The sequence below is a fragment of the Pogona vitticeps genome, chromosome 6, assembly GCF_051106095.1.
Source record: "Pogona vitticeps strain Pit_001003342236 chromosome 6, PviZW2.1, whole genome shotgun sequence".
NCBI classification, from domain to species: domain Eukaryota; kingdom Metazoa; phylum Chordata; class Lepidosauria; order Squamata; family Agamidae; genus Pogona; species Pogona vitticeps.
The window spans coordinates 82215880-82232083 of record NC_135788.1 but is presented as its reverse complement, the minus strand read 5'-3'; the positions used below and the strand labels follow the sequence as shown (position 1 = coordinate 82232083).

Sequence of the window (16204 nt, the reverse complement as noted above, 5' to 3'; positions counted from 1 at the left end):
GAAAGAAAGGCCCCAGATATGTCAAGAATAAGTAAATGTCAACTGTGTATGCTTAACTTGACTTTGGTCTCATCTATAACTATGCTCTTTGTGAACTCTCATCTATACCTGTGTTCTTTGTGAACTACACATATCCTCAAGTGGAAGGATATGTCATTCTTCCCAGCTATGCATTCAGACAGGTTGATCTCTGTACCCACCCGGATTGCCCGGGTAGGGATGCCAAAACTGCCAATCCTCCAGCCACTGGAATTCTGCAAGCTTAAGTTTGGAAAAAAAGCCCCTTATGGAGGCTCGAGAGGAGTGTCAAAGAGCAACATGATATTTTTTTATCCAGAACCAAAAGAAAAAGATGATGTGAACGTGGCACCTTAAGGACTGATTGCTATATTTAATGTGATTTTTCATGGACAAGTCCACTTCCTCCTATTTTTTTGTGTCTAGTCATTTGAGTAGTTGGCTTAGAGGAATAACAAAGAAATTACCCTTCCCCTTTGTAGTGTGTGGGGCAGAACAGGGAGCTTTTGAGAGTTACATCTGGTAGTTATGAACTCTGAACAGATATTTCTTCAGTTTGCATAGCCTAATTAAACTGGTGGAACTCTTAAAACTGTTAATAGATGAGAAGCAAAAGGTGTCAGAAATGGGGTCAGGATCCTAAATGCAACTTGTATGCAGAGACAACAAACTATTGGCCAGAATACAATTGAAAATGTACATTGGTTTAAGTCCATTAGTGTACATTTTAGTTGTGAATTGACAGAGGTTAATAAGTCAGTATAGGTAGTTTCTGTATTGCAGTTGATTTTTTATAGAGCTAATACCTATTCCAACTTTTACTGACTTGCAGCAATTCATGGCTGAGGTTTATGCTGATGGATTTATGCTGGTGGGTGTAAGTAATTAGATTTTAGCCAGTATAATAATCATTGCAAAGAAACAGAAGAAAAAAGGAAACGTAAGAAATCTCTTCTGTAAGATCCTGCAGTTTAAGACAGGGAAGTGAAAGCTACACTTGGAATAAATAAATAATCAAACTAAATAAGGTACCAATAGAATGATTTCAAGCTGCAAATATGTTATTTGTCAAAATTCTAACAAGAAATGGGCCAACAAATATTGAAAAACAACAATGGTCCATAGCTTGGAAACCTTCAGGACACAATCCCAATTCAAAAGAAATGAGATACCAAAGATTTCAGTAGCTGTGGAACCATCACATTAATTCCCCAGGCAAGGAAATCAAGGCTTGAGATTTTACAACAAAGATTTCTACTGTACATGGAGCAAGAAATGCCCAGTCTGTAAGCATGACTCAGAAAAGGAAGAAGTATTAAGAGATAATATTACAGTATAACTTTAGTTATTGCAGCATACTGGATGATTTCAGAAGAAAAGCAGTTTGTGCTTTATAGATTAAAGCAAAGCCTTTGACTGTATAAATCATGAAAAGCTATGAATTGTTTTAAAAGGAACACAATGTTAAACTGTTCTGATGTCTAACCTATATGGTGGATAATAGGCTACTGTTAGGACAGAATGTGGAGCAACAAAATAGTTTTCAGTAGGCAAGGTGTTGGACAATAGCACCCTTTACTTCCATATCTGTTCAATTTATATACAGAACCTCTCATACTGAAAGCTGTGTAAGATTCAGATGAAGGAGGAATGGAAGTTGGTGGAAGAAACACCAGTAATTTAAGATAAATAGATAACAATATATTTGGCAGAAAATAGGAGTAACTTGCAATTGCTGAGGAAGGTAATGGGAAGAATTATACAGTAATTGAACATTTAGAAAATAAGAATAACTATTACAAAAGACTTACATAGCTTTAATGTTTACAGTGACAAAAAAGATTCCTATATGTACTTTGGTTCAGTCATCAATCCACATGGAGACTGCAGCCAAGAAATCAGAAGGGCAGCTATGAACAAAACTTGAGAAGATTCTCAAGTGTAAGGATATGTGTTTGTGACGGACAGTCCAAATACCTAGCCTGTCCATCACAGTAGAACACTGATGTGATAACCAATGACATGACAGAAGGGGCAGAACCAGGGAAATAAAAAGGGACAGAAATCCAGTTATAATCAGTTAGAACTAGTGAGGAGTTATTTTAGGCAGTTAGGGCCATGGTTGTGTTAGAGAGAAGCGTAATAGAGAGATAGAGAAAGAGATAAGAATAGGACAAGTCTTTGGAAGTTTATGTGGTTAAGATTGGACAGAGTTAAACATGTTAAGAAATAAATAAATATTTAAATATATAAATACCTTGATTAAAGTGAATCTACATAAGCAAACCTAAATGTAATGAAAGCAACATTTATTAAATGAAGAATAAAAGTCCATCCATGATTTTCTCTACTGTATATGATTTACATACCAAACACGTAAATAAACATTGTTATATTGGACAACACTGATCTAATAGTCATATTTGATATAGATAGGAACAGAACCTCTGGTGGCAGCGAAAAAGGGTAAAAAGTACATGTCTTGCCCGAAAGGGAACCTGGGTGTTTAGAAAAATAAACAGGGGAACTGGGGTGTGTGTGACAGTGTTCTTGAAGGCTTTCATGGCTGGGATCCGATGGTTGTGGGTTTTTTGGGCTATTTGGCCGTGTTCTGGGGTTTTTTCTTCCTCACCTTTCGTTAGTTTCTGTGGCCAGCATCTTCAGAGGACAGGAGCTAGAATTTTGTCTGTGTTCTGAACACGGCCAAACAGCCCAAAAAACGTACAACAGTTATGTAAGGATATGTCATTGGCGACCAAGGCCAGGATAATCCATCCTATGGTATGCCTGATTACTATGCAAGCAGAACAGGGGGGGAAAGGAGGGGATAGGAAAAATTATACATTTTTTTATATTAGAGGAGAGCTTTGCAAATATCAAGGGTCACAGAAAGACAAATAAAGGGACTCCAGATAAAATGTGAACTCTCAGTAGAAACTAAAATGATTACATTGAAGCTGGTGTACTTTGGTCATATTATGAGCAGACAGGATTCACTGAAATAGACAGCAATACCAGAATAGGAAATTCTATAATTACAGTAAATTATTGATTTGGTGTTTTGTCTGTGCTGTAGTCTATTAGAATCCTCGCTTCCCTGTACCTGCTATTTGCAATAGATGGAAAGTTCTCATTAGAATGAAAGGGTGATCTGCAGTGGAGGCAGTGTTTTATTCTTCTTATCCTGAATTTTGGTTAGAAACAAGAACAGTGACATTTTGTGACTATCTCCCAGAATCCTCAAACAACATGTTAGTGTCTTGCTGGCTGAGGCTTCTGAGACTCCTAGTTCAAAAAGTAATTATTTCAATTTGTCTGTGTTATGATAAACTATTAATATTCTAAATTAGATTGGATCTACGTCTGCAAAATCTGGTTTTTCACATCACTCTTGTCAAATAGTTGTAGGAAAGATCAATCTTATTTTTGCTCAGTCAATCCCTCTCAGGACAACATAAACCTTGATTAATTTAATTAATAATAATCCTGTGCTATCAAGTACATTGGATTATCAAGTACATTGGAAAATGTGAAGGCAAGAGAAGGGGACGACAGAGGATGAGATGGTTGGACAGTGTCATTGAAGCTACCAACATGAATTTGGCCAAACTCCGGGAGGCAGTGGAAGACAGGAGGGCCTGGCGTGCTCTGGTCCATGAGGTCACAAAGAGTCAGTTTTCCAGATAGAGAATACTCAGAAGTAGTTTACTAATTCCTTCTTTTGGGGGCATCCTGGGACTATGCAGCTTGCCCAAGGTGACACAGGCTGGCTTTCCTCACAGGAGGCACAGCGGGGAATCAAACTCTCAACCATACTTAAACCACTGACCTATCCAGCCAGCCTTGTACACAGCTAAATTGAACTTGTTGGTGGCTTAAAACGCAAAAGAGCTCATGTCGTACACAAAATGATACACGTTCGAACGAACTAGTGCCCCTGCTTGAGCTTTTTGAATAGGGGCACCTGCTGCTTAATCAAGTCTACCTGTGTGTGTGTGTGTGTGTGGGGGGAAATCTCACATTAGCCTTTTATTGCAAGCCATGCTCCTTTCCATGGGAGGTGGGTATCTGGAGGGGAGGGAGCTGCCCAAACCGGAAGTTCAGACGGTTTGTCCTAGTGCCCTTTCCTCATCTCAGTGGTGCGCCCGTCTTGTCTTCCTTCATTTCCGCTTGTGGTTTTCCTCGCGCTCCACCCCCCCGCCCCCACCCCGCTCTCTTAATTGGATGCTCATCCGGGTTCTGCCGGCGTGGTGGGCGGCTGTTGCGGAGAGCGGGTAGGCGAGACGCCGGGTGGAGAGCGCGTGGCCGGCTGGACCGAGACGGTGAGTCAATAGAGCCGGCGGCGGCGGCGGGGTGAGCGGGTGGGCGTGCGTGTGCGCGCTCCTTTTTTCTCTCTCGCCGTTTTCCCTTGACGGCACCGTCTAGGCGAGAGAGGCGGTGCGCGCTCGTGTGAATGGGTGCCTGGGCACGGAGTCCCTTCTCGGTTGTCCTGGTCACGGTGACCCCCACCTCCCACTCACGAGGGAAGTGGACGGTCTCCTTCTCTCTCCCCAGTCAGCGTGAATCCTACCCCCCCCCCCGCTTTCTCTCTCTGCGGGCCCCAGTTTCTGTCACCTTCGTCGTCTGGGGTCGGGCTCACCTTGTCGAACACCAGCGACTCGGTCGTGTGAAGGGAACAGACCCCCCCCCCAACTCCCCGGCGAGGGAGGAGAAACTGTGAGTGCGGCGCTCGCAGGCGTTGAACCGTGTTCTAGATGCAGAGGAAAGTCATAATGAGGGGAAGGGGCAGTGGGATGAGCGGGTCCAGGGATGATGTTGGGGGGTATGACCTGGAAAAAGAGGCGCCGAACTGGACTTGGGTCATTTAGCTACCCTGCTGGTAGAGGCATGAGAGAACCCGGAGAGTCGGGAAAAGAGCGCTCTGCGTGTTGTTTTTTCCCCCTTCCTGCAAGAGAGCGCTTTCCCCAATCCGCTTATCTTCCTCCCTGAAGGTGCGTGGTAGTTCTCTAAGGAGATCCGATCAGGAGAGAACTTTGGGTCAACAGATTCACTGTGTTTTTCCTTGCCCCTAGGAATAAATATACTGTACAGTATCCGTATCCCTACCACCCACCACCTTTCTTCTCCAAGGTTCAGTACTGTGTACCTCCTTTTAATTTGGTCTTGACTGGCCCTTACCTCTGCGTCTCCTTAGCAGCGGTCACCTGGATTTTCAGCGATTTGGTCAGAGCAGGCCCTGAGGTAGAGATAATATGATCTCCTGGCTCCCTCCCTCTCTCTTTCTTTAAAAAAAAGGGAGAGAGAAAAAGAGGATGAGAAATCTAGAGTAAAAAGACGGACACACGTAATAGAAAGTTAAATAAGATCTATGGTGTTAGCTTTGCATTAAAGTGGAATTTCTGGCCTGAAAAGCTTCAGTGTTCCTCTCCAATAATCATAATCTTGCTATGTGATCTTAAGCTTGTTTGTTTAGAATTAAGTCAGAGTGAGTCATTAGGACTTAAACCTCTGAGAGTAGAATTTGTACTTTTTCTCTCTTTCTCCCTAAGGTGCTTAAAAAGGGAGCCTAATGCTTGTTACACATAAAATGGAAAGTAGGCATACCTGAATTATTCCTTGGCTGCACAGGAAAATGATACCTTGAGCTTTTGTATTGTAAACTTTCTGGCAATGAATAGTGTGCAGCCTCTAAGATGAAGACTAGCCATCTTTCTTTCATTATTCACATCCAAGTGTTGCACAATTTAAAATTATGGGCATATATGAAATGTAAGTAAACTTTTGAGAAAAATAAAAATTAAAGTTAAGATAATTAGTCTGTTTTTGATCAGAAGTGGGCAATTTGAATAGTGTTGTCTTGGCCGTTTGCTAGACCTTCTTTTGTACACATGGTGGGGCATAAATTGCATGCACATAAGTGGTGCATTGATTGGTTTTCTTTACATTCACAGAAAAGTTGACATATCCATGTAGCTCTATTTTACTTGATTATTTTTTTATCTTCCTACTGCACTTCAGAGTCCATTAAGTGACTTTCAGATTGTCCAGCTAGAGTGTCTGTTGGGAGACACTCGTTAGCAATGAGACATGTCTAACAGATGTGGGTTTTTTTGTTCTCCAAAGATTAGTCTCTTCTGGTTTAAAATTTAGAGCTTAAGATGTGTACAGAAAACTTTTCCTCCATTTGAGCTGTCGTCTAGGGGGTTGGTGTCCATGAAGTAGGTCGGCTTGGTGCTTTATTTCCTTATTTCAAGCACCTGTTGGCATACTTCTAGAGGAGCAATGCCAGCCAAATAATACTTTTTCAGTGAGGTAGGTTTCAGGCAGGCAGTAATAATCCTGCACAATTCGTTAAGAGCTACATCTACTTGTTTGGCCTGTGCTGATTTATACCATACAGCACTAACATATTCTGCTTTGGAGTAGTACAGGGACAAAACTGTTGTTCTTATTGTTTGTGGGTGTGCTGTCCGGTCCATCTAAGCTAGTTTCCCAAGATGCATTGCACTAGCCATGAAGTTAGTTATATACCTAAAATGCTTGATTAAAACACAAACATGTAGGTAAATCATTAATAGCCTACAGAGTGGCGGCTGAACCAGATCAAGACCATGGCACATAGGTTGGGAGAATACAGTTTTTTGTCCGTGCTGTAGTCTGTTAGAATCCTTGCTTCCCTGCACCTGCTATTTGCGATAGGTGGAAAGTTCTCATTAGAATGAGAGGGGCGATCTGCAGTGGAGGCAGTGAGTTAAAGTTACCATGGCAGTCTTGATTCAACTGGTGGGAGGTATGCTGGCTATTTATATTTTAGAGATCATCCACACCATGGGTAGCCGCATGACTAATGTCAGATTTGTGCTAAGTCTAGTTTGCAGAGAGGTTCAGAAGCACTGCTGCTTATGAGTACTCTTTTATGTTTCCTGCCCTCTGCTCTTGAAGGGTAGCTAGAATATAGTTACTTGGCAGTTCACCTCTTCCCTATGTGTAAAAAACATGCTTCACATAGCATGGCCAGAGCGTTTATAACATAAACAAACTTCATGTAATTTTTGAGGGGTGAGGTGGGTTCTGAATGCTGGCCATGAATAAATGTTGGCAGGTGATTTAAAGTGGTGTGCTTTTTATTATTTCTAAACAAAGGGAAAAGAGTCACACATAAAATATAGCATGTTATAAAATTGGTAGATAACCATACTGTATTATATATAAGTGCCCAAAAGGGGGGGTGTATTCAGCAGTTTGTACTTCTAAGACAGACATGATGCACATATAAGGACACATAGAATATTAGCTAGATCGTTGAAGCTAGGGATATGTAACAATATCTGTGTGGCTGTCCATATTAATCATTGTTTGTTGATTAAATTGTGAAATGTATGTAAGATGACCTAAGTAGCTGTGACTTATCTCTAAACCACATACATTATCTGTCTGTCTGTCTATCTGTCTATCTATCATCTATCATCTCTCTCTCTCTCTCCTCTGCTTCTTTTGTCATCTTGGTTCCAGTATTCCAAACAGCTTCATGTGAAAACAAGTAGATCTTGAAGCATGGCCTTGACCTGCCCCCCATTTCCCTCTTCACACAGGAGTTGAGCAGACCTTCATGTATTCACAGCAAGGGCCGTGAAGCTCTGCTGTGGGCTTTTAAGTGTTCCATTGAACCTCAAATGCTTCCATGATTGGGAGATGTGATACAGCAGTGTTCCCACTCATGGAAGCATAACATAGTAAGCATGATCAGCGAAGTGCACAGGATCCACTGTGCACTGATGTACAGTATCTGCCTGACTTAATGATGGGTTTTGGACATTGGGTAGGAATTATGCACGTTTCTCTGTCCCATTGCACCTCAAACCATATCTATTTCCCAACTGTAGTTCCTGCATAATGCTTATTGTTAGTTTATATTGGATTGTAGCCTAATGAAGTGATTTTAATTTCTAAAACAAAATTCCCAAACTCATGTTTGTCACATAAATCTGAAGTAAGGTAGGAGAAGATTTCAAGGGAATTGGCATATTGGATGGTCTGTAGAACTATATTTCTGTACTACAGATTATCTACATCCCATTCAGAGTCTCTTTCTCCCAAGATTTAAATCAAAATGATGTAAATCACAGTTTAAATCATGATTTAAATCAAAACATCCCATTTTTGACAATTTAAATAAAAACAGTTTTAAATTTAAATTGTGATTTAAGTTAGTTTGATTTTTTTTAAAAAAATCATTGATTTTTATCCACCCTGCTTTCTCCATTTTTCACTAGATGAACCCCTTGTCTAGCAAAAACCAGAGTTTGCTGAAAAACTATTTGAGGAACAATTGGAGTACAGGTTGCAGGGAATGATCTGCATTACCAGGCAAACGTGTTTCAGAACTCATTTTCCAGGTGTTATGTATAGTTCCACTCCCAGAGGCAACTATCTATCAGATATATTTTGATTCATATTCTTCTATTGAGCAGTTGTTTGGACATGATGACCATATAGGACCCTTCCAGTTCCATTATACTATGATTCTATGATGTTTGGCTTCACCATGTAACCCTCTGCTTTTGGGATGCTTCTTAGCCAGGATGTGGATATATATTTTGGTCTTTCTGTCTCTACTGGTAATTCAGGAAATGTAGTTGGCCTTTCCTGGCCCCTCAAAATATAGGAAGCCTTTCAGAAGTTTTTTACTGATTCCCACCGTGGCAAAACAGGGGGGAATTTTTCTTCCGTGTTTAAAATTCCCTGGTCTTTAACCTAAGCTGTGTTTCCAAAGTAGTGATTTTCCAGCTGGGTTTTCCAGCTTCCCACGTGCCCTTTTAGTATCCCCCCACCCCTGCAGCTGTAGCTGCAACTGAGCCACTTGGAGACATCATTATTATTCTTGCTAAACAAATAATAGTGCAGTAAAAGCACTGAGCATACATCAGCTGAAATCCAAACCCCAAACAACACTTACTGTTCCATGTTCTGTGCATCTTTCAAGATAGCTTTTCAGAGGAAGGAACCTGTTTTACTCAATAGTTGCGATGTTTCCCTGGCCCTAGCACCATACATGGTCAATGAAGTAATATTGCCTTGTGATTTAACTTTCCAGCTCATCAGTTCAAACATAGAGTGTGTATTGAGCCCTTTTGGAATGCCACCAGGTCAAACAGCATTCTTAACACAGCAGATATTAATTAAAGCTGTTACTTTAGTGTGAATGAGAACAGGTTTTAGAATAGCAAATGAAAGCTGTTAGCGTTGCAAAGGATATAAAAAGAAAAGATACATAGGAGACTCAGAACAAGAATTCATGTGAATATGTAGGTGAGGTCCTGAGACAATATTTCAGTCAGAAACCATGGGTGGATTACTGAGCAGACCTTTCTTGACTCTTCTGATCCTGGGATCAGCTCAAGCTTTGGAGGGTGCTGTTGCTGCTCACCTTGCATTGGTATTATATTTTTCTCCCAACCTGGGCCAAGTAGTTGTAAGTCCTCTTCCAAGATTACATAATTTCTTGGAAATTGTATCAAGCAATTATTGTATCTTCTTCCATGTTTAATAATAATGTATGCCATAAATTTGATTCCAACTTCTGCTGTCCGTTTTAAGGACTTAGGTATAGTATACTCAGGAGACATGCCATTCATTTCTTCTATGGACGCTGAGAGTTTGTAGCTTGCCCAAGGCTATGCAGGCCTGCTTTTCTCTTATGAGACACAGTGGGGAATTAAACTTCTGATCATTGGTACTCCAGCCAGATGCTCCTGCTCACCGAGTTATCCAGCCATGTTTAGTGGAGTCTGAAGTGATTCTACCTTGCGTGCAAACAATGAAAGCCTCTATCTGCTGGTTGCTTCATTGTACTGTTGAAATATTCTAGAGGGGCATTCTGAATAGCAGAAAGGATCTGAGAGATATGGTTGTAAAGTGGAAGTGAGATTTTGTGAACTTAGTAGGCTTACTGGAATCTTGTTGACCATTTATCATTGGGCCATTGAAGAAAGTCTTATGTGAAAGTTGCTCTGCTAGAATGATACCCAGACCATAGCAGTGCCATGGTTTCTTGAAGGTCACTCTGCATACTTGAGTGATGTGTGTGCCATAGTTAGGTGTACTTGAAAGTAGAAGCAGTTGCAGTTAATATACTCTGGGGCAGATATTTTTTGGCCACTATGTAGAATGTGTGTGAATCCAGCATTGCAGCTGTTTGAGGTATATTGGGTCGTGGGAATGTTGCAGGACCCTTACTCATTCCTTGCTTTTTTTTTTTTTTTTTTTTTTTTTTGAGATACAGTGGAGACCAGTTCACTGGGAATCTGAAAAGTGATTGATTTTCCAGCTTGTCATTTTGTCATCAATATCACAGATCCATGCTTCTACAGTGTAGGTGCTATTTTGTCTAATTCTTGATTGAAGTTGTGTGGACATCCTGAAGCTATTGGACTTTGGAACTCCTTCCCACAAGTGGCCAGACTGGCCCCATATTTGCTGTCCTTCAACAAGTAGGCAAAAACCTTTCTCTTCAGGCATGTTTTCCCTTGGTGATGGGCTGCCTGAGTAGGATCTTTAAATAGGTTGTTATGCTTTACTGCTTTGTTTTTAATATTGCTTTTGTTTATCATTTCTCAGACTGATATTTGTTTTTTTAACTGTATACTTATTGTTTTTAGCTTTACACATTGTCTTTTAATGATGTAAGCTGCCTTTGTAGACTCATTGTTTTTAGCTTTAATGGTGTAAGCTACCTTGGATCCTTTTTTTAAGGCGGAAAGTGGGGTAAAATATTTTCGTTCATTCCGGCTTAGGAAGTAGGTAAAGCAGCCATGAAAGGGCTTCAGGATCAAAGGGCTACGGTTGTGCAGCCCTTTCATGGCTGCTTTACCTGAAGGGAGCCTTCCCTTTCTTTTTGCTAAACCCCCTGGCTTCGCAAAAGGCAGGGAAAAGTGGCTGCCTTCTGTGTATAAAACAACCCTCAATTTTTGTCTAATTATTTAAGGAAAAAGTGTCATATTAGACATGGAAAGATATGGTTATATAGACAAACTCCAAGCTGGCATAGGCAATGCCCTTTTTCCTGAGCGATTTTTTTGCTCATAGTGACTAAAGGCTTTTATTTTTTTATTGCCATAAAAGGAAGCTCTTTCTTGTAGTGACAAGAATTTAGCCATTCCAAGAGGGGATAACTCAAGCCAAGCCACTCCAGTGGCCATGACTCAACTTCCAGAAAAGCCATGCCACAGTTTAATGTTCTGTGCATAAGCAGGTGCCCAAGGGAAGTCTTTCCTTTCCTATTCAAATACAGTATGTGGAAAAGTAGCTTCCTTCTGTGTATAAAATGACCTTCAATTTTTTGTCTAATTATTTAAGAAAAAAGTGTCATTTTATACACAAAAATATGGTAACTGTTAGCATTACTAGAGGGGACTATGGCTGTAGCAAAGGGTGTGTGGGGGGGTAACCTTTGTGAGTGTAGGCCACTTTAGTCCAAATCAGGGTGCTAGCTAGCCCTCTACAGCTTGGGGACAGGCTGTCTGAAGGACTATCTCCTTATATGAGCCTCCCCTGTTTTAAGGTCTTTGGGAAAGGCCCATCATTTGTTCTCACATTTGGTGAGGTCCCCAGATAATGACCTTTTCAATAGGTGCATGCTCTTTCATTTTTCTGGATTCCAAATTCTAAAATTTTCTTATAATTCCTCAGGCAAAATTCTGGGAGTTTTTCTTCATAAACACACATTTGCAGACACCTACATTACACTCTCCTGGGGAAGGGTCTCCTTCCAAGTTCAGAAACAGAAAAAGCACACCCTTTATAGTTGTTGCTGCCAGGCTGTGGAACTCCCTTTCATAGGAGGTTAGGTTGGCCTCCTTTCACCTGTCCTCTTGCTGGCAGGCAAAGACCTTTTTCTGGAGTGAAGTTTCTGGCCGCGGATAGAGCTACACAGAGGAGTTTTGACACGGTATGCTTTGGTTTTCTTTTGGTCTGTAAAATTCTTGATTTGTGTATGTCATTTTAATTTTTTGTCAGTTTTGTTTTTGAATTGTTTTAAATTTAATGGTCTTTTAACATTTCACATTACAGTATATAGAAGTTTTAATACTTACATTTATATATTATTGTCCCTCCCCCTGCCTTTTATAAGCAGTCTTAGGTTTTGAATCGTGAAAAGGACCAGATATAAATCAAATGACTGGTCTAACCTCTGAACCAAGGTTCCCTCTAAGGTGCGCACCTTTGACTCTGCCTCCCTCTGTGCAGCTTTCCTTCTCCTCCATTCAGCAATTGTTTTCAGCCCCTTTGGTTCTGGTCATGACAGAACCCTGCATGCAAGGGGGGGGGATGGAGTAGCGCATGTACAGGGTGAAATCGAGCACATGAGAGGTGGTGAGGCTGAAAATTAGAGGGTATGTTGCTCTGAATATATGGTGGCTTTGCGTTTGTATGCTAAATACTGGAGTACATAATTAATGCTTAATAGTTTTAATTAGATGCCATTGGTATAGATGCTGCTTCTCAGCAGTTCAGCTAAACTATTTTTATGATGAGCTGGCTGAATAGCTCAGTGAGTTAGGCATCTGACTGTGGAGCTAGAGGCTGGGAGTTCAATTCCCCACTGTTCCCCTGTGGAGATGAACTAGTTTTTCTAGCATTGGACAAGCTGCAGAGTCCAAGGACACCCTCAAAAGATGGTAAACTACTATATAGCTAGAAAAGGTTGGAGAGAGGAAATGAATAATAATAATCTTAGACCTATGGATCATAGAGGCCAACGCTCTGTAAAGGAGGCATAGTGGGAAATTTGAACTCCCAACCTCTGACTCAACAGCCAGATACAGTACTTAAATCACTGAGCTATCCAATACGATTGCCATATGTCAGAATTGACTTGATTACATGTAATTATTATTTCTGTGATGGACTGGAAAATTGTATTTCTTCGTAACATAATTCTATCAAACTTTACCTTTACTTCCCCTCTTCTACTGACTCATGTGATTCTTCTGCCATTTTCCACTTCCCAAGAAACCTCAGTGCTACATTTGCTATGTGACTTTGAGCATTGTTAGATTTCCTTTTCACCCCAATTAGTCACTGAGTAGGTTATATCAGAATATCCTTTTATTGTGCTTAGCAACCTTAAATATCATATTCTTGAAGATTCCTTATCTTGCTCTTATCTTCTGTGCAGTACTCTTGCTGATTTAGTTGGCTGCCATTAATGGAAGGGAAGAAATGCAGCAGTAGAAGGAACAGTGGAAGGGGGGACAGGCTAGATTCTAGAACAATTGATCCCTCAATAAGACAAACCAGCTCTAAGAGAACAAAGTATATAAAGTTGGGCATGTCTGTGACCCAGTTCAAGCAGTCCTTTAGAACTTTCACACGTGCCATCCATTATCAAGCAGTATTTTTTAATCTGAAGTGTATTTCATCTGAAATTTATTTAGGTTCTTATATTGTACATGTTCTCATTTTCTACAGTATAAATGTGCCTTTATTCATCTGCATTTTATGATCCAGGGCCTCTGACAAATAGATTGTTCTGCTTCTATGACTGTGGATGTATCTTGTATATTCCTGCTAGCTGTGTAGGAAGTGTGAAATACACAAACTTGAAGCATTCTGTGGCTTGCTGTGGTTCATTCCATAGCATGCTAAATTGTGGTTTAATGGGGTGTTCAAATGAAACTACCCAAATAATTATTTGGATATGTGTACTAGCATTTAATGCAGTTTTTGTAGTAAAAATCTAGAGAGATAAATATCATCCCTCTGAAATAAATTAATGCCAACTGGTGTACAAACTGTACATGGTATACAAACTGTATTGTATTGTGCTTCTTCACCTTAAGTATTGACAATATTTAATTCTGAACATAGTCTGCCAGATAGCATGCTACAGTCTAATGTGGGATTCTCTGTCTACTACATACATATCGTTTGTGACAATATAGCAGGTGGGGAAATCTGTCCTGATCCCTTTAAGCAAGTTAAAAATGTGATAAATTAAAACAAGTATTAGAGGATGAATTTAGGCATTATATGTGTTGGCTTTCTGACTGGCTCCATGTGCCATAATTCTTGATTACATTAAGGAGAAAAATTACTGTTTCTTGCTGGTAGCACCTGTCTTAAAAATAGGATATTTTGTCTCTAGTTTTCTGTTGAGAAATCTGATGGCATCTGGCAAGAGAATGTTGCAAACGGTTCAAGCAGAATGCAGAACATAGTTCTTAGTTCTGTACTCAGTTTTTACTTTTCTTTGAAATTAGTGGTTATAACTTTGTAGTAGCTTTGCCAGTAGATTCTACTTTTCTGTTTAGATTTTGCTTCCCAGGTTATTATTGTGATCTAACCATGTCCTGTCTGTAGACTCCAATTCACTTCCCTTTTCATTGTAACAGAAAAGGACTGACTCTCTTGTATTCTCTTTCATGTAACAGAATTTACTTAAATAAAAAGCTATCTCTGCAACCTGTACACTGCCAACCTTTGATCTACTAGATGACATTATGAAGTAGTCATTAGTCTTTGACACATGTGATTTCTGCTTTGTTTGAAAGATTTGCAGAGAAATAAATAAAGTTCCCACAGTGCAGCTGTGTTCATGAATAGTCTCAGAAAATGCATCGCTTTTCAACGTTCCTTGTTTTATTGAAGCTGACATGGACAACCAGAAGAGAAAACAGTGGGGCAAAATGTTCAATATGCTGCTGTTAACAGAGGTGAAAAGGAAACAATGAGATGGGGCTTTCATTCCTTCTGAATTATCCCTCAATCAAAACCACAAATGAGGAGTAAAAAAATCCACTGCTGTATACAGTATTTCTGTGGGGAAAAAATCTCTACTTTGTGCTCTTTCCTAAAATTACTTTGAAATGGAATGAAATTAGACTGTTGCAATAGATACAGAACTCTAAACTTGTAACTGATGATTTTTTTTTCAGGTGGCCCTTGAAAATGTGCAGATATTCAACATGAACAGATTTTCAAACATGCTAAAACTAGTAACTAACAGTTTTTGTTCCTCCCTGCATCTGAGGAAAATGAACACTATTGAGTTATCTTGTCTTGAACCATACACCATTTTAGTTCCATTTTGCTTTATAAAGCCACTTTATACATACTATAAAATTATGAGAATGAATTCATAAATAAAACTCTAAATAAAATAATTTTTCAAGCGAAGCTTTACATTTGTGAGACTGTTAACATAGAGGCCTGGATTCTAAATTTTTTGCTTTGTCAGTGAAAGGGAATTTCAGCTGTGGAATGAGTATTTATATAAGAAGAAGCTTCATCTGCTCATGGAGTATTAATTTGGGATCCAAGCAAATGCATGCATTATTGAAAAAAAGAAATAATAAAGTATTTCGGTTCATCTTCTGGTTGAAATGGGAAGGAGAATTTTTTGTGTATTCACATAACTACATCTAAGTAATGTGTTAATTTTGCTCTTGTTTGGGAAATACTAAAGCATCTAAATAAATTTCTGAAATTTACTGGTTAGCCATTTCTTATTCTATTTTTTTAAATAGTCTTTTCTGTATGGATCCTATTTTTTTTCTATTCTGTGCAGCATGTGCTACTTTTATTTGTTGGTACATTTATGCAGTTTGGTAAGAACAACATTATAATGTCTTTTTTTTAAAAAATAGTTTTGCAGCTACAATTGTCTATCTTAAAGAATTTTACAGTCCATTTGAATGGATTTCTGTCTTTCATATGAATGTAAATATTTTATCTCTTTTCATATCATTGTCAGATTAAAGGCTTGTCTCCTAAACTACATTAATTCTATCAGATTGCAATTTGTCTTAATATTTTTAAAAAGTCTTAAAGATCTTTCCTCATTAACCATTCTGTTGGCTCTAACCTAGAGAAATTCACTGCCAGATCCATATCAGGTCACTGACAACGTCAGTGCTATAGGAAACCCATGCACAAATCCAGATTAATTGTTCCCATGACAATGTCTTCAAAAGCCTAATTTTCGTTATGTGGAATAATCTGATACCTGCAAATTTAGCTGCCTTAATTCTTGTCCCAAATTTTAGATTATTCGCAAGCAAATGAGTTGCAGCTCACTGATCTTCCTTTATTAGAGTCTTAGATAAATGTTAAAAGTTTAAGAATTTCAGCTTTGAATTTAAAGGCCTGGGAAGTGTCACAAAAAGGAAAGGAATGTACGTATTGT

At 39.4% G+C, this 16204-nt stretch overlaps 1 protein-coding gene across 9 annotated transcripts in view; it reads left to right on the top strand.

The window, feature by feature from the left end:
• Positions 1–945: 945 nt before the first annotated feature.
• The window catches only part of SLC20A2 (solute carrier family 20 member 2), a 108584-nt gene continuing 93325 nt past the window's right edge, over positions 946–16204 (top strand). For 7 of the 9 annotated variants that reach the window (XR_013537467.1, XM_073004001.2, XM_073004000.2 and 4 more), the window contains exon 1: positions 946–4340. The gene's annotated coding sequence lies outside the window, so the exon portion shown is untranslated. Of the gene's footprint in view, positions 4341–4399; positions 4735–16204 lie in introns of those variants that run through there. The other 2 variants (XM_078377674.1, XM_073003995.2) reach the window with 2 other exon arrangements.